The 26173-nt window shown below is 40.6% G+C and overlaps 1 protein-coding gene across 2 annotated transcripts in view; it reads left to right on the forward strand.

Moving 5' to 3' along the window:
- Positions 1–26173, forward strand: part of LOC102290923 (glucosidase 2 subunit beta) — a 168156-nt gene that overhangs the window by 82663 nt on the left and 59320 nt on the right. The gene's annotated exons all lie outside the window — the stretch shown is intronic.

Here is a 26173-nt window from a genome sequence, read left to right on the forward strand (position 1 = left end):
TTCATCATATGAATTCCCCTGGAAATCACCACTTTGTGATATTTTGTCATAATCACTGCACTAAATAAGTATGACATGCAAATTCCAGGCCCACTCTTACTTACCTATTCCTTACATGCAGTAAATAGACGCAGGGTAGTAATGGCGTGGACACACTTCCTGTCCACTCCTGCAGGGCAGTCAGCGCACCTCCCTAAGGGGCTACTGCTTTCTGCTGCCACTGGTCTGGCCTCACCTGCAAGTGTGCCGCGGTAGGGATGTCAAGCACGCTACAGATCAGGACTTGAGATGCGGCAAGATCACCTGATTTTATACACTAACACTATCACTGGGTGAAATCCACCCAAAACCTACTTTATCCTCTATCACTATTGCCGGGTAAAAATCGCCCGAACACATGCCTGTAGGAGAAAGTGGGCTTTGGGTTAGGGAAACACCCACGCCTTCAAAGATGTCAAAGACAATGCTGAAGCTACACAAGGACCCATGACACAGACAAACAAAACATATTGAAAATCAAATATATTTGCTCGGGTGAAAATCACCCGGCGATAGTGTCCTAGGGTTAAAAAAATATTATTTTTTTTCACTATATATTTTTGACTAAACATTAAAATAAATTGCCTAAACAATGAGATGAATAATACACATGTACTGTAGCCACATAAATAAAGTAATTACGCTCAAATTTATGTCAAGTATATTAAAATGTGTTTCAACAGTGCATATAATAAAAGCCTGCACTTTGCACTTGTTTTTACAGCGTTACACACTTGTTAAAGTACATTTAAAAACTAAGCATTTAAAAAAGATCATGGTGTGCTCTGGAAAATTCATAATAACCACATTCTTCAAAGACAAAAATATATATTTTTTTCTGTTTGGTTGTGATTTTCTTGGAAGTCAAATGTGTGCTGCACGCGTTTCAGCAGCTTTAACCGAAATCGGTCCATGTCTGTAGCCGAAAACGTCACGATTGGTACGTTTTATAAATGGTAATAGAATCTGTGGCTGAAAAAATGAGGCCGACGTGGAAGTGCCAAAAATAAAAAAAACAGGCACTTAAAGTCGGCTCCAAAAATGAGTCAACTCCCACTCTTGACGCTCTTGTTAAAATTGCCGACTTCAGAGCAGAAGTCAGGATGTTTGTGCCCTGTTAGAAAAAAAGGGTTGTGCTGTCTGTATCTAATTGTCAACTTCATAACAGCTCGATAGGAGCACACAAACCTTCAACAGGATTTTAATCAGACAAAACACAAAAACGCGGGATCACCAATCGCAAACTTCCACCAGGGGTGAGAGTGTAACATTACAGCAGTGATGCACAGCCAATTAAAATCCTTCTAAAGCTGAACCAGGTGTGGGAGTCCAAATAGCGTCAGAACTAAGCCCCCAATATTTATCAGTTTTATGTCAAACACTGCAAACAGCGAGGAGCACACAACAGCAGCGATCGCGGACAATACAAATGCACCTCACAAGACAAACAAGGCCTTCATTTACGTCATTGTATTTAGTGGACTGTAAGCAGTAACTCCACAAAGCTTCATATATGGAGAATAACACGTCTGTCACATCTTTGTATACAAAGAAGGAAGTGATCAGTTTCAGAGGCTTGTAGTATAGATGAGTTACTTATAAGGAAGCCCAGATAATGTCTGGTAATGATGTAGTTAATATTGCCTGTGTCTACGACATAATTGCGCTTTGCTAACCCATCCTGCAAACATCTTTTTGCTCTACCAATTTAAAATAAACTTGTGGTTAATTCTACTAACACCCTCCACAGGAGTGAAATTTTAGTTTAAATTTAATTAATATCTTCACACTAATTAGCAGGTATCTGTGTCTGTGTGGTGCATCTTGTTAATAAAGCTAAGAGGCGTTATGTGATAACAGCATGGACTCCAATATGGTTTAAAAAAAACAATCATAGCATAGGTCTGAGTGTCTTACACAGCGCCCCCAACAGGACAGATAAATAGGTGACAGCAATGTGGGTCCTGCCATCATTTATATACAGTACAGAATATGCATTTATATATTATGTTACTGTATGTAACATATTTATTTTATTTAAATAAAAAATCCAGGTTACCTTTAACAATATCGGTGTTACAATTTAATTATTTCAGTGGTTATTTTGCACTTTATCTAAAATCTTTGCACTGTTAGCTGTGCTGTGGACTCTTTTCAAACACATCACATATTGTTGAGGCAAATCTAGCTATCCAGAACGCCTTATTGCCTGAACAGGGGTATTATGGCACTCCCAGAAGCTATTTTCTGAAAATAACAAACAGGTAATCCATGCATGCAAGAGCTTTGTTTACTATACCTCTTGCAACTATTACTTTGACCACAGTTTCAAACCAATCTAAGAGAGAATCTAGTGCATCTAGTCTATCCTCCTCCCCCCCCTTTACACTGCCAGCATATTATCCTGCTCCAGCTGCAGAGAAGAGACAGGCCAGAATATTTATGGCCAGTATAAAAATTGTGTGCATTCCCAGTCACCTACACCCCGTGATTTACAGTGCATTTGACAAACACACTGAATAAAAGAAAAAAGGGGGAAGAAAAGGAGTGTTCAATTTGTATAGGAGTTTAGAGCGTGTCTGTTGTGCATGCTCCCGACGGATTCTGCTGTTAGTACGTGTGTGTGCGCATGTGTCGTACCGGCTACGTACGACACATCTCCCGCTGCGTGAGAACATGTCGATCTGTCTGCCCGCGTTCCTGCGCGTGTATCTGTATGCCTGTGTGTATCCTTAATGTGTGTGTGTGTGTGTGCGCGCACGTACAAGAGCGAGCACCGAATCCGCCTGCTCTGAAACACCAGCAACAGATAACAGATGGTCCCCCTGCATTAGAAGTGTTTTATTTCCCTGCGGAAGCCAGATATGTCAAAAATAAGCATGTGCAACATTAGTCATTTGGAATATTCATGCCCCTGCCGTCCGATGGTTTCCTTTTCACAGCCAAAATACCACCAGCCCAATTCTCCCAAGGAAGTGAGTTGAATTAGGGGGAGAAATAAAAAAGCAGCCATCAGCTGAACCGATTGAGGTGGGTGTTGGACCTACATGTGGTTTAATGGAAGGTTTCTTTTTTTTCTTCCCTCTGGCCGCTTCTTCAGCATGCCAGGGCTGTAATTAAAAAGGGGTTACAGTCTGTAGATGTGTTCATATGAAGAACCTCATTCACCCAGGCCCATTAGACACAGTTTTGTGAATATGCACACATGTCCATATGCTGGTCTGGCTGCACACACACACACACACACACACACACACACACACACACACACACACACACACACACACACACACACACACACACATGAAATAGTGATTTGCTCCCACATTAAACAGCCTAATCCAGCGGATTAGACTTCTTTTGCATTCCTTCGTTGCCTTCCTTCACGGACTCGTCTTTGGGAGTCGCCTCCTCTCCACTACTGTCCTTATCTTCCCATTTCTCTTCTCCACCTCCATCTCCAACTGTAGCTTCAGCCTCTTTAATCTCCACCTCCTCTCCTCCCTGGCTTTCTAGCCCCATCTCACACCACTAAGCGTGGCTCCCATCCTTCTCCTTGGTGGCAGACATGGGCATGAATCATTATCAGCCCTGATTAACCATACACGTAGTTGGCAGTCTGGGCCCCACCGGGGGCCAATGGCATGATTTTCCTTCCGCCGAAAACATGAATTTTGAGCAGCACTTTCTTACTCGCCACGGTCCCTCATGATCAGGGTTAATTCGTGGCAGCATGCGTGAATGGCGTAGAGAGGAGGCAGAAGAGAAGGAGGAGGAAAAGCTACCAAACAGTAGTGCACCGCTTATCTCAGAAATGAAATATAATTTATTCAGGAATATGCAAATCCAACAATCACTCTGCCTTGTTTACCGAAGGGACCTGCTGATTCAGAGTCTGAAAGAGAGCGAGAGAAACAATCCGAACCACAGACGCCAACATACAGTGGATGCACAAAGGCAGCCAACAGCCAGTCGTTTTACCGGTTTTCTTTAGATTTAGAAAATTAGGGATGTCGGGCGATTTCTTGGTTCTTTCATAGCTGCTAAAACCATTAAATGTGTTCTGGTGAGGCTGGCTTGTTTACAGAGGAACTGAATATGTGCATTCTGCTCTGTGACATATACAGCATGAACTCAAAATACCCAGGTTACCATCATTTCCCAAGTTTTATTAGGAAATACATACAGTTTTAGTGTTGTTCTGTATCTATAGGCGAGAATACTGGGAACTATAAGCTGGCATATGGTCACATATAACCTTGATTACTTTTTGATTTGAGGTACGTCAAGATTTTTACAATTTTTTACAGTTCTACTGTTTTAGATATTTACAGTGCTTAACAAATCCATTAGATCACCACCCAATGTAAGCTTTGAGCCACCGGTGACCTAAATTAGAAATGACTAATATCGGTTTCTGTAACGGTTAACCCACCAGTATGTCCACGCTCTTTAATCAAAATGATAGTTTTATTGCTAAAATATTGTTACTGTTGTTAACTTATAGAAAAGGAGAAAAAAATGTTTTATTATTTTATTATTATTATTATTATGATGTCAAATCACAGTTATTTGCTTGAATTTCTAAATTTGTTTTGGTGGTTGAACATTATACTTGATTAATTTCTTAATTTTAGTGAGCGACCGATGATTTGGTCATAAATTCTTGAATTCAGTCAGTTAAATTTTAAACATTTTTGACTTTTATCACAGGTGTATTAATACATTCATTAAGTGCTTTTCTCCAAACCAAGCCATTATTCACCATATCTACCCGGGACAAAAACCCTCCACAAACCACTGATCTCTGTGAACAATGTTACAAAAATGTACTTTTGCCTAATTAAAGCTGAATATGAGAATAACTAAAGGATATAAATCTATGAGTCAGTCATGTTTTTAAACCTGTTTTACAAATTCCTCCAAATCTACCAAATTCATTGCAACAGAACAGGAGAAAAACAAATCCAGCATCTGTTTTGAGCCGTAGTAATAGTAGGTGGCCTCTTCTGTGAGTGTGCTATGCTTGACAACCTTCCAGAAAATGGCACCAGATTTGTTTTTTTAAAATAAATACCACAACCGGGGGCTTTAGGGGGACTGAGCTTAAACAGGTGAGATATTTGGCTATTTTTTATCAAGAAGAAACTTTTTAATAAAGTATATTCAAGAAAGTCAAAGGAGCTTGCAAAGAAAAGCGCCTGGACTTCTTTAAGTTACTTGAAGACGTTTCACCTCTCATCCGAGAAGCTTCTTCAGTTCTAAGGTCAAATGGTGGAGAGTCCCAGATAGGTCCCACTAGGTTTATATCTGGGACTCTCCACCATTTGACCTTAGAACTGAAGAAGCTTCTCGGATGAGAGGTGAAACGTCTTCAAGTAACTTAAAGAAGTCCAGGCGCTTTTCTTTGCAAGCTCCTTTGACTACGATGACCTGGATGACTGAGAACCTTCACAGATATATTCAAGAAAATGTTATTGCTTTGTCATTTGTGGCCAAACCTCAAATATTTGTCCTGGCTCTACTATTAGAGCACAGATGTATTACAATAATACCGATAGTTAAACTAATGCCCGTTGGATAGTAAACTATGCGTCATTTAGACGCTTTCACAACCTACTCAGGGGATTTAATTAGCATCTTACATTTGCTTTTGCAATGCGCCGCCATTGTTTTCATTATGTTCTCGGTTACAGCCATGTCTCCTATCACTGAGACGTATTTATCCATTTAATTTTCTGTTCTTAGGGGATTTGTTTGTTTTATGTAATTCATTGGTAGGACATCACATGTTTAGCATAGTAACAGGGTGCGGACGTATTCCAGGGGGTTTCAAACTGAGAGCGTTCGATAAGTAGGTTATATGCTGTGTTGCTATATTAATATAACAAAGTAAGGAAGTAGACGGTCTGTCTAAACGCCGGCGTAGAATAGAAAAGTAGAATAGGTTGTTTTTTGAATCTGTTCATTTATAATGGGAATACTGCGTGAGCGCTTTTTTTTGATCTGACGCTAAGATGGGAAGCAGTTAGATCTTAAAACAATTAATTTTTTTATTGGTAACTAAGCAGTACACTGTCTAATGTGTCACATGCAATTTGGCTCTTCATCATCGCTGGATTGTAGAAATGGGTGCGAGTCGCAGCCTTTTCCTCCCTCCCTGCTGAGAGTCCAATTAGCATGGTTGTATTGATTTTTCTGCACTGCATTTCATGTACTTTTCCACGTAGGTCCCTACAGCTAGTATGAATGTATGGGAGACAACAATTATCCCCTATAACAGAATCTCTGAGGCCACAGAAAAGGGAGCAGAGCTCAGAAAATTGATCTCTTCAGGCTTGCGGAGCTGTAAAGTGGATGAGCAGACAAAAGCCACCACAACTGGTGATATCTTAAAGCTACAGTATGCAAGTTTTTCTTGTCGAACTTTGTAGTTATATTTCCAGGTTGTTCTGACTTTGACGCTGAGAAATGAGACCTGTATCAGAGACAATGGTTGTGCAAAATCCTTTAACATTTTACATAAACCACAGGATGTTTCATGTTGTTTATGTCAGCGGTCCCCAACCTTTTTTGCGCCACGGACTGGTTTATGTCTGACAATATTTTCACGGACCGGCCTTTAAGGTGTCGCGGATAAATACAGCAAAATAAAACCAGTACCGGTACCCAAAAAAAAGAAGATTTAATGATAAAAACCATTAAAAAATAACAATAAAAACCCTGAAAACCATTAATTTCACACCTGAGCCCAGTACCAAACGACTCACGGACTGGTGGCCTTGGGGGTTGGAGACCCAGGGGTTGGAGACCCGGGGGTTGGAGACCCGGGGGTTGGAGACCGCTGGTTTATGTAATCTAATGGACTGATGCTTATGTAGCACATCATTTATTGTATGCACATCATTTATTGTATGCACACACTCACATGCCGATGGATCCACTGGGATCAGTTTTGGGACGCTTTGATTTGTTGACTAAACCTCTCTAATTGGTTGATGGCCCACCTGTTTTTTTCAGCTCAGTGTGCGACTCCTCATGAAGTTTTGCTGCTGTCCTCTGCTCTCTGTTTCACCTCGTCTGTGTCTTTTGCTCTTCCTCTGCTCCAACGTGTTGACGGGAACTCATTAAGATACTCTAGCTGAAAGTTTCCCAACTAATCCAGAGCACCTTCTCTGGTACTTGACCTCTTGGTTTACAAATTAAGCAGTAAATGCACACATCGTAACAGTGTGGACAATCATATGTCTCCTTCCCCGTGGCTGCTAAACCTGTCAGTAAGAGAATGAGGGCTGCCGGCACGATCATAGATCTGTGCATAGGCATTATTTTTATGGGAATAGCACTAGTATAGAATTTAGAGACACAGATGAGAATTTAGGGGTTTAATCAATCCCAGAAGAAGAACTTTAGTCTTTTTAAGACATTTGCACTTCTGAGTCTTAGGGTATTAGATCAGATTGGCTACACCTTCAGGGATTTTTACACGTGTGCCTGTGAACTATGAAGAACTTGCTAAAAAAAGAGAGAGAGAAAAGACCGAGAAATATAATCAGGTGTTGAACAGAGAATCCAGAGGCTTATCTGCCTTCTCTTAAACTTAGATGAGCAGAAATCCTTGTGCGTATCTTCTACAAGTAATTCAGAAAATTGTGAGTGGGCAGTCCCCATGTGTATTCTTTATAATTTTCTGATTTATAAAAGAGTTTTTAGTTTCTTGCAATTTTTAAAGCTTCAACACAAAACCACAGACATGCTTTATTGATTTTTTTTTTCCAGCAAGAAGTGCTGTCTAGGCTTCTCAGGGATATCTTTAGAAGCAGCACTTTCCTCTTATATGCACAGTATATCATGGTTATGTAATGTGTAAAGAGATATCGCTGTGCAAATATGCATTTCACATACGTGTGTACACAGTTAGTGAGTGCCACACTGCTACTGTCGCCCATTTGCTTCATTTTTTGATAGAGGAAGTCCTGCGACACATTTTTATTGTCTGAGTTGTAAGCAAGCAGCTATACCTTCATATTTTACATGCTATTCATGTCCCTTCTTCATCCTGCAGTTTGAATGACTAAAAGATCGTTTCGTTGTTTCTCGGTTGTGTCATGTCAACAATGTGATATTAATCGGCTGAAGTTATACATCCACCACCGTGCTATTTTTGCCACACGCACACACTCGCACGTTGCCCGAGAGGTCAGCAGCATAACAGGGTTCTTACTAGGTCGAATTGCTCGGAGGCAGAAGTTAATTTCCAACTCAACAGAGATAAATGGCTTTGTTTTGACCTCCCTTGTTCGCTGGCACAACAAAGACTCTTTGCTATTCTGGGAGAAAAGTACTGTAAATACCTGTAATTTAAAAGTGGCAGTTCATTATTTGGAGTATGAAATGATTTGATTTGGTAGCGGCGATTACCTGGATTTGGTATTGTGTGTCTTTCTGCTAAGCTTAGATAAATTTCTATATATTTTTGTTTGTCTGAAATCATTTTCTTCAGTTTTCGGTACAATTTTGAACGATCACGGAGCAACAGAAGAACAAAGGAAAAAAGCTTATTACTATTAACAGCATCGCAGTTCTGTTTGGGGACTGCAAGTGCCTAAGGAGGGTAGATAACTGAATATGCTAATGACAGCATGTTATAATAGAGCAGATAAATACATTGCTTGATCATTTTCTTATAATGTTGTGCTTTTTTTCCGGAAAGGCTCGTTAAGAAGATACTTTTAAGCAATATACATGCATTTCAGTTTAAATATTGTCATTACTGTAGATTATCAGATTGCATGCATCCATACTTACATTTGCTATTTTTAGTGCACTCGTTTCACTCTCAGGTACGGCTACATTGAGTGCTATGAGAGTACCTGGATGCAGGCAAAAAATTTGAGAGCTAAACACTTCTCTGTTCTGTTCACCGTGTTGTACATGCAGCAGAAAAAGCGGCACCATCAGACTATTTCATTTATCTAATTTCAGGACAATACGTCATCAGCACTAGCTAGCTAGCAGTAGCAGATTTGCAGTTGAAACCTCATATTGACTATGATGTAAAGTGATTCAGTGGTTATGCATTTAAGTTAATATGTTTGTTCCAAAGCACAACATGTTGCAAATGTTCGCAAATTGCAGTAGCCAGCAATACAAGCACACTCATTCATTATAAATGTCTCTTTTATTAAGTGCCCTAATCGCTGTGTTCAGTTTGAGACAGTGCTACCTTTCCAAACATATGCACTACCCAAGTAAGGTCACAGTGGACTAAATGAAAATGCACTAAAATAAGTAACCAAACTGAGACATACTTGCCGTCGTTGCTTAGCTATTATTAGGCACTTCTATAAGGGAGGGGTTTACTGAAAGATCAATTTAATAAAGTAGCGTAATTGAAGATCAGATGCACGCAAACTCATGTCAAACCTTTGTGGACTCAATCTACTCCCTTCACTTTGATCTATTCAGTCAAGATTATCTCCCTCCAAAACGGTCTCGTCTCCCCGTGTGCAAGATATAATTGAGGTTGTTACATTGTTATATTGATTTGTTCAATTGAGATGGGTTCCCAGTATCTTTGTACGTGTGGTTTATATGAAATTGTAACATAGTTTTTTGTTTTTCCCCGTTTCTGGCTGTCAGCATTTCTGCTCAACATTGTGTTGAAATATGTTTAGAAATCTGTCGAGGTCTGGTAATCTGGTAAGGTTTAGTTTAAGTTTATGTATATATATATAAAATGTATTAGTCCACCACCAAATGTAAGGTTTATGCCACAGCTACCTTAAATTAGCAGTACTGGTAATTTAATTATGTATGTATGTATATATGCATGTAGTACTTACTGTTACTATGGATGTCTGAAATGCATGCTACATTTAAAACAAAGGGTGCACATATTGTAAATGACTGTTGTGCTCTCAATTATCACCTTGCATTCTCCCCCACTGCCCACCACACTGCTTTAGCACTTATTAGGGGCACATACTTGAGGCTCAGCCACACAGTTCACCCTCAGCCCACATTTTGCTGGTAATGAGCTTGACGGAGGAGACAGAAGAAGACACAAATAGATCATTGAGTGGTGACCCTGCTGAATGCCAGCGTGGTGGCTTGTATTGATTTGTACTCTGAAAATCTGGCAAAGATGAAACGATACACATTTTTAATTATCATGTGACCTTACTTCCTATTATTTCTGGAAGATTTTGTTGCTGCATCACTGGCGTCTGTTTCTTTGTTGGGTTTTGATGATCTGTTTAGCTCAGTCAGCAAAAGCATTGCATTGGAAGGCACCTTTTCATTCATGATGTCACATCATTATATGAATTGCCCAGCTTGAACATGAAACAACAACAACAACAGGCTTTCTTTTGCTCTTCTGCCAGTTTCCGTTCTGTTATTTATAATGTAAAAGCGAGTGCATACCCTTTTGTCACAGCAGCTAGTATACTGCATGGCACTGCATGCAAACACCCTTACTTCTATTCCTGCCATACAGGCAGCCAAACGCCACAGCAGCTCATAATGTTTGGTCATTTAAACTGACACTGAAAATAACCTCCCTGAAATATTACTGCTTGGCGACTGCTGCACTTTAGCGACAAACAATAGTTAAGCTAATGAGTGCTAACATTGGCTATCGTACATAGAAAAGAAAGCAGCAAGACTCCATATTTGAAAAACAGGAACAATTTTTAGCTTCTGTTTTTTTGTGTTTCCTCATTTGTTGATTAACGAATTAAGGTTGACAGCCATAATTAGTTGGATAACAGTGTAAGGCACCTGGTCTCTAGGCGGCTAGTGAAAAATGTGTATTTCCCAGTTGGCTAGCGAGTGGTTGCTAGAGATTGTTTGCTGTTGCTAGGTGAAACTGGGTGCAACGATGTAAATAGGCTGCACTGAAAATCTTTAGTTTGCGTTTGGTCACGAGCCCATAGTTTGCATTGGAAGACGGCGTAAACACTCGCCAACTGCCTGCTAAGTGGTAGAGAAACTGTAAAGAGTGTGACATAAACCGCAAAAGGCTACTGCTCCTGTTCAAAGTAACCATGTTGATTTCAGTGATACGGCAAATCTTTTACTTTGAAAGTTGCTTCCAGTTTGCATCACACCTTTTCAGGTTTCACTGCTGCTCAGTCTAGCTAACAAGCAATTGTAGAGAGGTTAGCATCCTCCTAGGGCTGTGCAATATGACCAAAATCTCATATCCCGATATAAGACAATTATCGTCCCGACAACGATGTATATCACCAAAAGTTTACTTTTTCTGTAAAGTCTGTGAATCTTGGGCAACTCAACTTGCGTGAAGTGTTTTCAGCTGGGCGTCGTGTACCTGGAGCCAAGTGTTAGATAGGTTGAAACGGCTGCAATTTTCTTTGTGAGTATTTATTACATGGCGTGATGCGGGGAAAAGGCTGTTCTAAGGTTTATTTTTTAGCACCTGACAGCTCTTTTTAGCTTCTCGTCCGTAAACACTCTGCATACTATTTCACTCGATTCCGTTTATTTTGAAAAATCTCAATAGCATCCGAAGCTTTATTGCGAAAGGTTTATGTGGGAAATAAACAAGTGGACGGTGGAGCCACGCAACGTGTTTTTCCGTCGTTGTTGCTAACGACAACGCATAAAAACAGTCGGTTGTCTGTCCGTAGTGTAGTTATATTAAATATAAGAGACAGAGAGAACTTTAAGAAATTCCAGAGTGACTATCGAAATGATGAAAAATATTGCTGTAAACGGTTTATTTTGCGACACCACGAAACAAACGATAGCGTAAAATGAAACGGTAGACGTTTTTATATCGTGATCCGAAATATATCGTTATATCGAACAGCCCTACGTTCTCAATGCAAACGACGGGCAACCACAGCAATCTGCTATCAACCAAAGCAATCACAAGGAGGTTTTTCCGTTTAGCTTCCTGTTTGTAATCAGTTTTTCCCCAGCAGACTAACAGTCTTAGGTGTGAGTGTTGTTTGAAGGAATTAAACTAATTTTACATTTTGCATGAAAATTGATGAAATTGACTTAAAACAGGCTTATGTTCGGACCTTAATAAAAGTTTATGTTCTCTATTTTAAAACTGAAATTCCATCCATCCATCCATCTTCTTCTGCTTATCTGGGGCCAAGTCACTGAGGCAACAGTCTAAGCAGAGAACCCTAGACCTCTCTCCCCATCCATCTCTTCCAGCTTATCCGAGGAAACACAGAGGCGTTCCCAGCTGAGAGGCCTCCACCCAGTGGCACATGCCCGGAACACCTCACCTCACCAGGAGGGATCCTGGTCAGAAGCTTAAACCAATTGAATTGGTTTCTTTCGAAAAAGGAGAAATTAAAACTGAAATTACCTATTGGATATATACACAACCATCTTCTTCTGTTTTCTTCTGATCTACTACAGTGATATTCAACTTGACTGCGTGAGGCTTTCAAGTTCTGTTACAATGTATCCTGGCACCAGCCGACTGTAAAACAGTTCAAGAAACCGTTGGATGGATTTCATCTAAAGTCCCATGTTGCTTTAAAAACTGGGCTGTTGGCGGGATCTGTTATTCATTAGATGTGCCTGTCAGATGATATTGGATCAAAACTCACAGTTATTGAGGAATTACAAAATCCAAGCATAGCACATCACGAAGACAGGTGGCTGCCAGCCTGTTAATGATACACAGAAACCATAAGTTGTCTCCCACACGGGATTGTGTGAGCTGCAGGATGCAGTTGGAACTGATGATGCTCTGCTGGCTTTGGTATGAATACACTGAGAAGATGCTGACCATACCAGCATGGCGTATTCTCCTTTGTGCTGTCTTTGCTCTACCTGTGCTTGCTATGATTAAGTTCTCAGCTGTTTAAGTAAGGTTCTGTGTTGTGAGGGCTGCAGTCTTGCGGTCTTAAGAGATGTGCTCGTTGTTCATACACAGGAAGATTTTCACAAGGAGGCAGCACAAATACTGAGCCGTGGGATTTACTTGTCAACTGCGTTTAAAACACGTGCGGGATAACAAACGGTGGATGCAGTAATGGTTAAAAAAAATATATATAATATATCTGCGGTATTTGGTCGCTGACAGCTTAATGCACATCATCGTCTGAAAGCTAGCTAGGAAATAAATGGAGACAGTCGGATGAGTGCTTGTGATATTCAGCTTTCTCACTCCAGCCGATCATAGAGAAACGTTTGCTTCACCGTATGCTGGGAGTGCAACTTAAATTGCAACCTATTATGTCAGAATGCAGAGTTGTAATTGGCATTTCTTCACATTTCAACAAAAGTCTCGGTGTCCCTTTTAATGTCAGGAGAAACGGTGAAAGCAAAACTGAAAAACAAACAGTCTCATCTAACCTAAAAGGGAACAAAATGTGGCTCAGCATTAGCATTTGAAATCTGCAGTTCCTCACTCAGCTCCGAGCTTCTGTGTCTGAAAGTACAGAGCACAGTTTGGAGATTTAACTAAGCACGAGAACTCGGCTCAATTCCCAAAGCAGCCGCCAACCACCCAACTGCACAGCACTTTTGGAAAATAGACACACAGGTAACTGATTTCTCCGCTGACAATGCAACAGAAGAAAAAGCTTGCTCTATCATTCCAACCATCTGGAAGTCTGGCTCAGACTTGAGGCTGATGTGTAACTTTTAATTGGAGAGACAGTGGTGGGAGGCAGAAGAGTAGGAAGGAATGATCCCAGTGGATAGACAGGCAGCGCCTGCTGCCAGATGGACAACCTGAGTTTGCTGGTGTGTACACCATTTTATTGTCAGGCCAATGTGATCTGTGCTCTGTTTCTAAAGCGCTTGATGGAGAGCCATTGCTTAGTCCAGGGCATCCCAAGTGCTGCAAAATGATGTTATTTTCACTGGCAGGATTAGGCACAGGCAACGCTTGTTTTCTGTTTCCAAAAGAAAAAACATTGGGTGGAACTAACCGTTTACTGCATCCTTCGTACAAACCCATTAAGTTAGATAAATTTCGATTTAAATCAGGACCATCATTCTTTCCCATCTTCTACATCTCTGCATTATATACTGTCACAATGTTAAATAATGACTTCAGAGTGTCTACCAATAATCCTTATGAGCTCAGACTTCAGAGTGTACTATAATAAATGTGCTGTTTCAGACAGTGTTTTCTAACACTGAGAACAGAAATCCTTATTAATGGTCATCTCAGGCCAACTCCTCTGACTGTGAGCACAGCAGCTCCACCCACCTGGTTTTCAAACCTCAAGTTTTAAAGTGGCGACCAGTCAGAAGAAAGCTGGCTTAAGGATAGCAACATGGCTAATTACAGACAGAGGCTGAGCAGCTGCACACTATAGGATACACTATATGAACATGAGTTAATATAGTGTATATAGTGTACCTCTTTATCTTTGAATTCAGATGTTTACAGTCCCATTGCCGGGGCTCCGTAATGTAGTGGTTTATACAGTCGGCTAACAAGCGAAAGAGCCCCAGCTGTGTCAGGAAGGGCATCCGGTGTAAAAAATCTGCCAAATCAAACATGCGGAGCTACCCGCTGTCATGAAGCCTTGCTTTTCAGTCCCATTGCACAGGTGTATAAAATCAAGCACTTATCCATGCAGTAAAGAAGAACTCACTGAATTCGAGTGTGGTGCTGTGATAGGATGCCACATTGGACACAAATCAGTTCATTAAATGTCTTTCCTCCTTGATATTCCACGATCAGGTGTAAGTGATAATATTGCAGTATTTAGGAACCACGGCAACGAAGTGGCAGACCATAGAAAGCATCAGAGTCCTGAGGTGCATAGTGACTCAAAAGCAATGTGCCGGCAGCTTCATGGCGTGGGGTTCAAACAACTCCTGTGGCTGTAATGTGTAGATGGCTCTGTATTTTCCCCATATAGGGTTATATTAAACTGTGAGTCATGCAAAGCTACTCTAGTAGGATCCAGAAGTACCGTTTTGTTAGAAATGACTACAATTGGTTTCCTTTTAATGATGTAGAATTAATTGATAATTGATTGGGTTGCTATATGGAATATATGTGCCAGAGTCATGTAAGCATAATACAGTACAGTGTGTTTTTCATTATAAGATGATACGGCTAAATTATAAAGATGGCAGATAGTGGCAGAAATGTGGTTGCTCTCTAATTTATGTATGAGAGACAGAGTTTGGAAGGTGTGCTGTTGGTTTGTCAGTATGATCAGTTTTAGTTTTGCAAACTTTTCATTGTGAACCTGAGTATAAACAAGCAGTTGTGCAGCAGTGGGTGCCTTCACATTTATTCAGCCTCCATGCAAACCCTGCTGTGCATGAAGCTCCGACAAAAGTCGAAATGTTGAAATAACAAATCCTGTGCTGGGTGGCCGTGTTGTGCAGAGTTGTACTATATCAACTTTTCCAGCACTCTTGTTCCCCGCTATTTCAAAATATGTTAATTTTCATGAGTATTTGTAATACACTAAAGTAGGTGGCTTCCACATCCAAAACTACTAGCTGCCACCAGAGTTGTTATAGGTTTGTATTTTTCACTGGTTACTCATGGGTTTGTTTAGAGCTATTTCTTTTATTGCAGAAAAATGTGTAGATTTAATTTAGATTTCATCTTTCTGTATTATTATCTGAGTGGTCAGGGACATGATTTAGCAATTTCAGAACAGGTGTTACTGTAAACAAACAACTGACTCAGAGTTGTGTTTTAGACTCCTGTACCAATGCCCAAAAATACTTGTAATTTTTACAAGGAAGACTAAAATCTGTGACATTATTTTCATTTTTTGTGTGTTTTTCAGTAAGTATTGTAAGCGAATACTTGCAATATTGTAGTGGTATGTTATATATTGGATATATTGGCTAGTGCTTGGTAAAAGTCAAAATGGCTAACTGTAACACTGTATACCAGTGTGAAAGGCATTTACACCAATATACTGGATTTCCATCTTTATAATGAAAGGCAGAAAACATCAGCCCTATCCTGTAACACACAATACGATACTATAAAATAGCTGTATAAAGTACAGTATCCATATGCAGATATTTTAATACCCTATTAAGAGCATTGCGAGTAAATATGTAAAATCTGTGCTACAGCAAAGAATGAGCTGCACAGTTATAAGGAAAGCTTGACGGCTGTTAGGGTGAAAATGAACTAAAAACAGTGTGAGCAGTGCCTGGTTCGAGAGTTTTGAAACCGACAGTCTGACATAAAATCAGAAAACGCTCTGGAGTCACCTGGCTCCTCGCACCCCTCCCTCTCTTGCTCCATTCACCAGGCTCCTCGAGCGTGTGTGTGTGTTTTTCTTCATTTCACACCTCCCTCACACTGCATATTCATTTTTCACTATTGCCTTTCCGCTACCACCCCACCCCCACTCCACGCCCAACCTCAAACCCCCTTGACGTGGGCATTCAATTTGTACTGTATGTTTCATTCCTGCTCATATTTAAATGTATTTCATGTCGGCTGCTTTTAATTAACTCGCTGTATATGTGGGGTGGGGGTGCAGACAGACAGATAAAAACTCCTCACATCCACCAATGAGTTACACTGGCAATCATTTACCACTTAGACAGTAGTGAAGAAGCCCCCTGTTTGTTGCCCCGGCAACCGGTGCCTTGGTGATTGATTCCTCGCCAGTGTGGCATCGCTGCAGGGAATAGAGCGTGTGAGCTTAGCATGCTTGCTACATCTTTCTAATTAAAATGGGATTACAGAGTCATCGCCGTTGTATGTTCAAACAAATGCAAGGCTGTGAAAGAAATCAATTTTGGTAAATGTCAAGGCTGTTAAATACAACTATGGATAAACAAATGTAAGCGAGCTCAATGCACCGACTTGGACACTCTGAGTCTACGTGAAGGGTGTGTTTCCGTGCGATTTGCATGTCGGGCTCGCGGTGATTGACAGTCCAGAAGTCGCGGCCTTGATTGACAGCGCCAGGATCACGTTAGGTAGCGCAAATCGACAAGACGCAACAATTAGTCTGCTAATCAGAAAATAGTCTCCAAATTGGAGCTTAATGTACACTTTAAATGAACAGCGCTTTCTTCGTGTAATTGGATTAGACAAGTCAATCATATCTGTGTAGTTTACACTGTAGTGTCTCAGAGCGCTGCGTATCGAGGGGGCAGCGCCGCTCCCCCTGCAAAGCATCGCTTCATTACTTCAGATTTTACCATGGCTGTTTGCACTTATGCCAATGGGACAGTGAAGCACTCCGATATTATGTTTCAAAACACGATTGTACTTACATGTGAATGAGAAATGAGATACTAGACACTGCGGCAGAGGTTGGGGAAATAAAAATTCAGTGTGCTGTGGCAGCATTTAAAATGCTTCTGCAGAACCGGTGGCTCCATTTTATTTATGAACAACAAAGCCCGTGTCGCTAATTGGCTATCCTAATGCTACCTTTGCCTTCTTTTCTAAACACATACAAGAACTTGTTTCCTAGTTATGCCCCCTTGTAGCATGTTGTTCAAGGCCAAACTATGACTTCTTTTATTCTTGTTGGTTTGTGTTATTGTTGTGACAATTGTGCGCTTGAGAATTCCGGTCTTTAGTTTGTAATTCATAAATTTTAGTGCGCTTTTGAACCCCGCGACAAACCCAGAGTGACTCTACATGTCCTCAGCGTAAAAAAAAGAGAGAAAAAGCAAGATAGAGTAAGCGCTAGTCAGCGAATGAGCAACTACAGATAGAACAGGAGTGTGACATACAGAGTAAAAGAAAAATGAGGTCTCGAGGTTTTCAAATTTCAATCACTACAATGCAGTTACTTAGGTGTAACTGGTGTAACACAGTGCCTTGGGCCTGTTCCCAAGCGGAGCTCTTTGGCACCGGCTGTGTGGGATGTGCCATTACAGCAAAGGTAATAATAGACCAGGGAATTTATAATGTGATGCTTTTTACGTGCCTATGAAAGAGTGCCTGAAAGCCCGAGACTGCTGGCAGGAAAAAAAAATCATGTTTGGTTGTAAACAACGGAAAGCCTGTTATCGCCTGATATGTCATGCAGGTGAAACATATATTAAACCTCTCATGAAGGACCTCTGCAGCGGAACACATTTTAATTCTGCCCTTGTAGAAATGTGAAGCGGGTCTACCTGCAAAGCTGAGGTGTAGCACGAGTAAGGCATACCTCTACTATATCATCACACCAAGCAGGGGGTTTTTACAGGGCTCCCCGTGGCTAACAAACTACTCCCTGAAATGAAAGTGCAGTTACAGCCTTATGAGACACAGTGCTTGGATTAAGCATAAATCACACACCTTCTTCTGTTGCCCTTTCAATCTGCGCTCAGATTGGCCACCTGACTTTTGTGTGCTCAGCAAGCGCGCTAACTCATTCTTTTCCTTTGTTATGAGAGAAAAATGAGAACTTGGAGCAGAGGCAAGTTTTTGTTTTTGTTCGTGCAAACTAAAACCTATTTGTCTGAATAACATTCAGCATGCTACATATTTGATTCAGTTGGTTTAATACATGCACAAAGCTCTGATAAACATAATTGTCTTTCAACAGGAAATGGCTGATAAAAAAAAACATGTAGCTGTAGGGCTGATTTACACAGCCCTGTTTCTTAAACATGTAAATTTAAAAAACACAATGCAGTGATTTGGAAACAAGTCAAATCTAGCATTTATTTGGAAATATATAAAAAAGTAATATTTCAACCAAAAACTTATATTGTTTTGTTTTTTTTGTCTGTTTGTGTTTTTTAAAATTGGCTAAAATTTAATGCTAGCTGTTTACCACCATGTTGCATCACCTCCTCTTTAATCAACACTGTAAGCTCTTGGGGACTAAAGAGCCCAGCTATTGTAGTTTTGAAAGCAAAATGTTTATGATTTAGCTTGATGAAGGATTTTAACAGTTTGTGTGGACTTATTTTCGGAGTCTAACATGTTAGTGCTGTAGGTTTAGCACCCAGATTTTTTATTTATTTAATTATGTATCACACTAAGTGTACCATGTGCAGAATGTGGCTTTTATCTGGCCTTCTTTCATAAAAGACATCATCTTTATGACTCGTTTGTATATGCGTTAGGTAAAAAAAAGCATCACTTTGGGGAAGAAAGGTGATTTAAGTGACTCTGAATGTGATACGGTTGTTGGTCTGAGTAGTTCACAATATGCTGACCTTCTGGGATGGATTTTCCCACACAAAGAGAATGGTCGGTAAAAGTGGAAATATTCAGTGAGCAGCAGTTCCCTGGATGAAAACGCTTTGTTAATGTAAGATGTTGATGATAGGAAGGCAACAGTAACTCAAATCACCACTTGATAAAACCAACGTATGCAGATGAGCATCTTTGAACACACAACATGTTGAACGTTGAAGTGGATGGGCTAGAGCAGCAGAAGACCACACCATGTGCCACTCTTGCCAGTTCGCTACAATTCACACAGACTGATAAAATTGGAGAGTAGAAAATATAAAGGCCTGTATTAAGTTTTTCATTAAACATTTAAGTGATTCAGAGAAGGCTTGGGAGAAAGTGATGTGGTCAGATGAAACCAAAATCAAGCTATTTGGCGTCAACCCAACCCGACGTGTTAGGAGAAAGAGAAATGCTGACTATAACCCAGAGAACAGCATCCCCAAATTCAAGCACGAAGGTGGAAACGTTGTGCTTTGGGGCTGTTTTTCTGTTGGATGTACTTTAAAATATTGGACGAGAACCTCCTTCCCTCAGCCAGAACACTGAAGATGGGTCATGGATGGGTCTTCCAGCATGACAGTGAGCCAAAACATACCATCAAAGCAACAAAGGTGTGACTAAAGAAGGTCATGGAGTGTCCTAGCCCGTCTCCAAACCTCAATCCTATAGGAAATCTGTGGAGGGAGCTCAAGCTTTAAGTTGCTGCCAAGAAACCTGAAGCATAAAGAGTTTCTGTAGACCAAAATCCTCAAGACCAACTACAAGAAACATCTCACTGCTGTGCTTGGGAAACAAGAGTTTCTCCACCAAGTACTAAGTCATGTTTTGTTTGGGGATCAAGTGCATATTTCACTCATTGACATGCAAAACAATTTATAACTTGTATTTAGTGTGTTTTGGTTAGTCTTTCTCTATGACAATATCATAATAACGACTTGTCAGTCCTTTGTAAGTGAGCAAACATACTAATTCAGATGGGTTTCAAAAAATAATTCCCCCCATGTACATATGATAGATGCTGGCTTTTGAATTTTGTACTGATAACAAGTAAGATAGACCCAGGGTGGTCACAGGACCTCAAAAAGTCTTAATATTGATTTAGGCAGCTCGGGCATGAGGCTGGCAGTACAAGATGATGAGGAGGATAAAGAACAAGGCCTGGTTAGCCAACATGCTTGTTAGACTATTCAGCTGGGAGGTTTAAGAACTTGTTGGTTTGGAATACTAATTACATTTGGTTAACACAATTAAATAATGACATCAAACTTCACCAAATACGTTCATTTTAGATAGAATAATCCTTTAATTGTCCCAGAAGGGGAAATTTGGTTGTATCAGCAGCAAAAAAACACACATATACAAAAAAGAACAGGACACAGAACAGAAAACATGATTGCAGACTCATTTATTTATTGTGTGGTTTTAAGACAAACTGTCCTTTAGTGTTTCTGCTGGCAATGGCATGCACTGCAAAGCTACCTGTTTATAATTACTGATTGAGTAAAAGCATGTGTTATGCATGAATTAGAACAATTATCCTAGAAAGTGCCAAATGCAGTGCTACCTGCTAGTTAGCATAGTAGCGTGCTGATAGCGAGGCTGTAATGCCCGACAACAAAAAGATATATCACACACTGTAAGAGACTATCCTGCCAGCATTGTCAGAGTTGCGCCTTGAAATGAGCCCAATGCCATTCTACAGACTAATAAAGAGATTAAAAGAAAGGAAATAGCGACACATCTGTATAGTCACATCTTCCCCAGGATAACAGGAGACTGAATGACGGTTTATCCGGCTGGAGGAGAATGACAGTGTGTGTTTCTTTTCCCTTTTGGGGTGTGTGTTAAATATCACACATACGTGTGTGCGAACAGCGTCAGGTTCGCTCTCCTCTTGAGCAGAGAAGAAAACCATCTGGGATTGTGTTTGTGTTAAGCAAAGTGCAACGGTTTTCCTCTCCCTCATTCACACAGGCGCCTGGCATCATGCAGGGACTAATGTGGAATCTAAATCTGGACCTTGTTGATAGAAAATGGCAGGTCACACTGTTTGGCATGTGACTCTCACAAACCCCAGTGCAAGCAATGGTGCTAATAGATAATTGCCAGCATAATAGGAGGTGACATATTGCATGATGTCAGACTCGGAGCCGACGACTTTGCCTGCGGGTAGCTCCGCTTTACTTCAAAATCTCCACGTTTTAGATTTTAGTTTGTCAGATAAAACTGAAAAATTATGTGTTGTAATTTTTATAAAGCTTAGAGTGAATCTAGACTCACCATTACCTCTAGTGTAACAACTTAAACTGCAGTATGTACAAAACAGTGCATCACATGAGTATCAAACTTTCTCGCCTTTTCTGAATTTGTACCTGGATAGGACCAATTTATGTGCAAACCTCTTATATCTTTGCTCGCACACGCACGCACGCACACACACGCTGACTCCTCTCTTACACACACACACACCCTCAACATAGCAGTTTGCTGTGGACTCACACTGCCTCCCTGCACCTCCCACTCATCCTACTGATTGGAGTTGTCAGGAGTCAGAGGGTCACAGTAGAGGATGTCAATAGGGCTCATTCACAGACACGGAGAAGCACATACGCACACACAGAGCGCACGCACCCACACACACACACACCCAGCACACACACACACACACACACACACACACACACACACACACACACACACACACACACACACACACAGACACACTATAAAGCCATAAAGGAAAGAAGCAGACAAAATGACAGACAATAATACAGTCCTATCTTAAGCATGTATAAACACACCCCACAATCACCCCATCATGTCAATAGCTGTGTATCAGCTCCGTCTCCCACTCACTGAAGCCGTGCACGGCGATGCAAGTGAAGAGCATTCAATTTATATTCATTATTCACCAGTCAGCTGCCTTGATTTCAGTGATTGGATATACCCTCTGCCACCTCCCACCCCCTATTTCTTCTGTCCCATGGGAAGGGTTCTTGTGTGGCTAATTTAGTGTGTATGACTGCATGCCTGTGTGTTTAATGGTGCTTGGTGTGTCTCAGCAAGAGGGCTATTGGGATACATGATGACAACACAAATGATTGGATGGTTTTGTTCAGGACTTATCTGCAGAGAGAAGTGGTGTGTGACACTGCAGATTCTGGTATCGGTCCAATACCGAGTAACTTCAGGGCCGGTATCAATACTGAATTTCATACTGTTACTTTATCCGCCCACCTCTAATGGTGATACCAGCTTCTTAGATGACAGTCTAGGTTCTCTGTCATTCACATCATGGTAGTCGTGATAGCTTGAAAAAAAGGCAGATGGGCTTTTTTAGCGCCTTTCAGCCAAGAGACTTCTTCACTTCCAGAACAACTTGTGGACAGTCTCAGGTAAAAGCAAACAAACAAAATAAAACGCTAGTGGTCCAGCTGCCTTCTTTTCATGCTTTGAAGACATTTCATGAAAATGTCCAGCGACCAGGTTTTCCCTCATGCAGAAGTAATCTCGTTTGAGAAAATCGATGCCTTATTTTCTGAAGTACTTAAAGGAAAGAGGGTGAACACACAGTCAATGTTGTACTATGTATGATTATCCCATTTTTAAGTTTAACCTCCTACAAAGAGTTTTAAAAAAAAACCTTTTAAGTCTGCTCGCTCCTCCACACTATGGTGAGTTTATTGCCTAAATGAGACAAGAAGCAGGCAGGCAAGAGGAAAATAGATAATTGTTAGACATAGGACAAAATAATATTACCACAACATACCTGACACTGAGTGTCAACACAATGAAACTAATTCCACCACCAATTTGACTGACCAGACTTACCACTGCGGACACAGAAATGCAGTAAAATACACTTCCTGCTTTTTGGCTACTTTCCTGTCTTGAATTGAAGAAGCTTCTCAGATGAGAGGTGAAATGTCTTCAAGTAGGGCTGCTCGATTATGGCAAAAATGATAATCACGATTATTTTCACTGAAATTGAGATCTCGATTATTTGACGATATTTATTTAACCCTTTAAGACCTACCATAGAACCAAGTCCGCCAGAGCTTATATTATTTTTTTACATGCTGTAGTGCCATTTTTGGGAGCATTTCAAGTTGCTATACATCAATATAACTGTTATAGCCCATATTTTAATAATATGTCTGCATTAAGTCCATAGTAATTACATTAATTGGAAAGAAAGTGCAATAAACTACAAAAAAAATTGTTTTTTTTTACATATATTTCTACTTGGGGAAATTTAAGAGGCTTATCCCTCAAAACTTTAAAAACAAAAAAGTTGCAAAAAATAGTTTCCCACCACAGGAAATTTATTTTGAGTGTCTTCATAGTTTTATTTTGGAGATACAGCAATTTTTATATACTGCAGGAAAAACAAAAAACAATCCTATGATGCAAATTTGCAAAGAAAACAGCAGGTGCATCAAAATAAAATATTTCCAGCAGTGCAATTTGAGTTCTAAGCATCCCAGAAACTATTCAGAAAAGCATAAAGTCAAACATGACTTATAAAAACATGTCATGTTTGACTCTATACTTTTCTGAATAGTTTCTGGAATGCTTAGAACTCGAATAGGCTTTTAAGGCCTACAAGTAAAAAACTACATTTTCTGCGAAAATGACGTCACTTCCGGTTCCGGACAGGAAATGGCGGACATGCGATAGTTCCAGTTGACGTCTTTTTCAATGTGGGAAGTGTTACAAACAGCTGATCGGATCGGCAAAGTGTGTTTCTGGAATATTATGTTTTTGTTCCTGCAAGCGCTGTTTATGCAATTTTTGCAAAGCTTTATGTGGAAGGAAACCGTGACCGAGGACAAGCTGATGGCATGAGATGTAAGTACAACTCCTCTGGTTTCATATGCAAAACAAATTATTGCGCTAGCTTACGCGGTTCGGGTTCTACAGGGATTTAAAGGGTTAACAATAACAATGTATTGAATAATGACTTTAAAAAATAATATAAAATAGTGTGCAAATACTGATAACAGTGCAAATGTTTGCAATATAAAAAATAAATGAAAAATGTAAACATCTATGTTTAGTGAACTTTGCAGTGTTGCTCTGTGGTGCAGCTACGACACCGTAGCAAAGTTTACACACTATGTCTACTTGATCCACGTCTGACTCCGCTAACCCATAATGTTTCCACACCACTGAAGTTTTTTTTTTTACCCCTCTTTTCAACCAACGGCAGTCACTCTCCTCTCCAAATAACTTCTGCTTAGCTTTCTGAGCTTCCCTCAGGTCCTCTTAATTGTTGTGATGCGTGTTCGAAATGCAGAGAGGTGTGCTCGATTTGCCACACGGAGCAGCGCGAGAGTAAAGCACGAGGGAGGGGCTAATAATCGGCTCAGTCATTTTTAATGATCGTTGAAAGCCCAGATCGTAATCGTGATTAAAATTCGATTAATTGAGCAGCCCTATCTTCAAGCAACTTAAAGAAGTCCAGATGCTTTTCTTTACAAGCTCCTTTGACTACGATGACCTGGATGACTGAGAAGCTTCACAGACACTTACCTTTCTTATTTAGTTATGCTCATATTGTGCTGCATCTAGATAAATGACTCACACTGTAATAAAACAGCTGTATTGGATACCATTGTTATCCAATGTGGCATTTTGCGTAAATCATGTGAATCCATGCATTGGTTTTGATTTACTGACAGCTTGTAGTCCAAGTGATTAAATATTTATTCATGAAAATGATAGACAAACAAAACTGGTGTCATTTTAAATTGAATTTAAAGAAAAGGTTCTTAAATCCCCTTTTCTTGCACCTCTTAGGTGCGAGAAAAACAGTATTTCAGAAGACCGTTTTCTTGAATTACCTTCAGGAAAACTGTGAATATGCCAGCATGCAGCATCTCAGTAACAAGATGCTCATCAGAAAGCATCAACCGCAGCACAGCCCGGCTCAAAGTAAGAGATGATTGCTTGATGAGACACTGGCTTGGCTATCTTTATCTGTAACCATAAGCAGAGACAACCACACGCAGAAGCTCACAGGCAGTTTGCGCCCAAATTGTTTTGGGCACCTGTCATCCTCTATTATAATTAGCAAGTGGACGTCTAAATAATTGCCATCAGGGCTGTGGCTGCTGTATCATTGTTGCCCCATCCCTCGCCTTCAGTTGCAGTATTATTTAAAGGGCCGGGACGCCTTCGCAAAGCACTGCCTTGAGCAAAGTCTTAAGCTGTGTACTCAGTCAGAGACAGCATCTGGAGCACTGAAAATAATTAAGTGACACAAGAGGGTTTGGTGTTGGCTTCACCATTTGTTTTGTCCACACTTGTCCCTCACACACACACACACACACACACACACACACACACACACACACACACACACACAAAGCATGCATACGTGCACATACAGGCAGCTTTTGATCATAATTGTGACACTGCCAGGAGAGAAGGAGGTAACACGCTCATCCCACTGGGGTTTGAGGACGGTTGTAAAAGTAAATGAGGCAGATGGGTCTGTGTTGGAAAAAAGGGAAAAAGCCCCTTTGAGGAATAAAGATAGAATAGTTAAGCTAAAGCACTTGTGTATTTTGAAACTGATGACTGGCGCGGTTACAGAGACTTAACATGATGCAAAAGTTTAGCAATTACATAATCCCGCATTAGCGTACAAGCCTAGGACTTTCTACTTTTACTGTTTGGCTCATAAATCAATAAAGTGTAGCCTGAAAGTTCTCCAACACTGATCTGAAAGCTGGCTGGTGTATGTCCATCCTGCAAAAATATCCATTTCTGCTCCTGCTGATGAAAATGCAGGTGCAGTGTCATCATCCTCTCATTGTGTGCTTTTGTGAGAGTGTGTCAAAAGCGAGCTCGCTGCTATAAAGAGCTGCGCTTCGGGGCTGGTGAGAGCTATCCCGGAGTGTATCGCCAGCCGTTGCGTGACGACTTGACTCACACTTGTCGTTCTTCCCTCTTCCTCTTTCCCCCTGATTAGACCGACCGATGCAGCGT

The sequence above is a fragment of the Haplochromis burtoni genome, unplaced genomic scaffold (assembly GCF_018398535.1).
Source record: "Haplochromis burtoni strain Fernald_Lab_line unplaced genomic scaffold, NCSU_Asbu1 Contig_136, whole genome shotgun sequence".
Lineage (NCBI taxonomy): Eukaryota > Metazoa > Chordata > Actinopteri > Cichliformes > Cichlidae > Haplochromis > Haplochromis burtoni.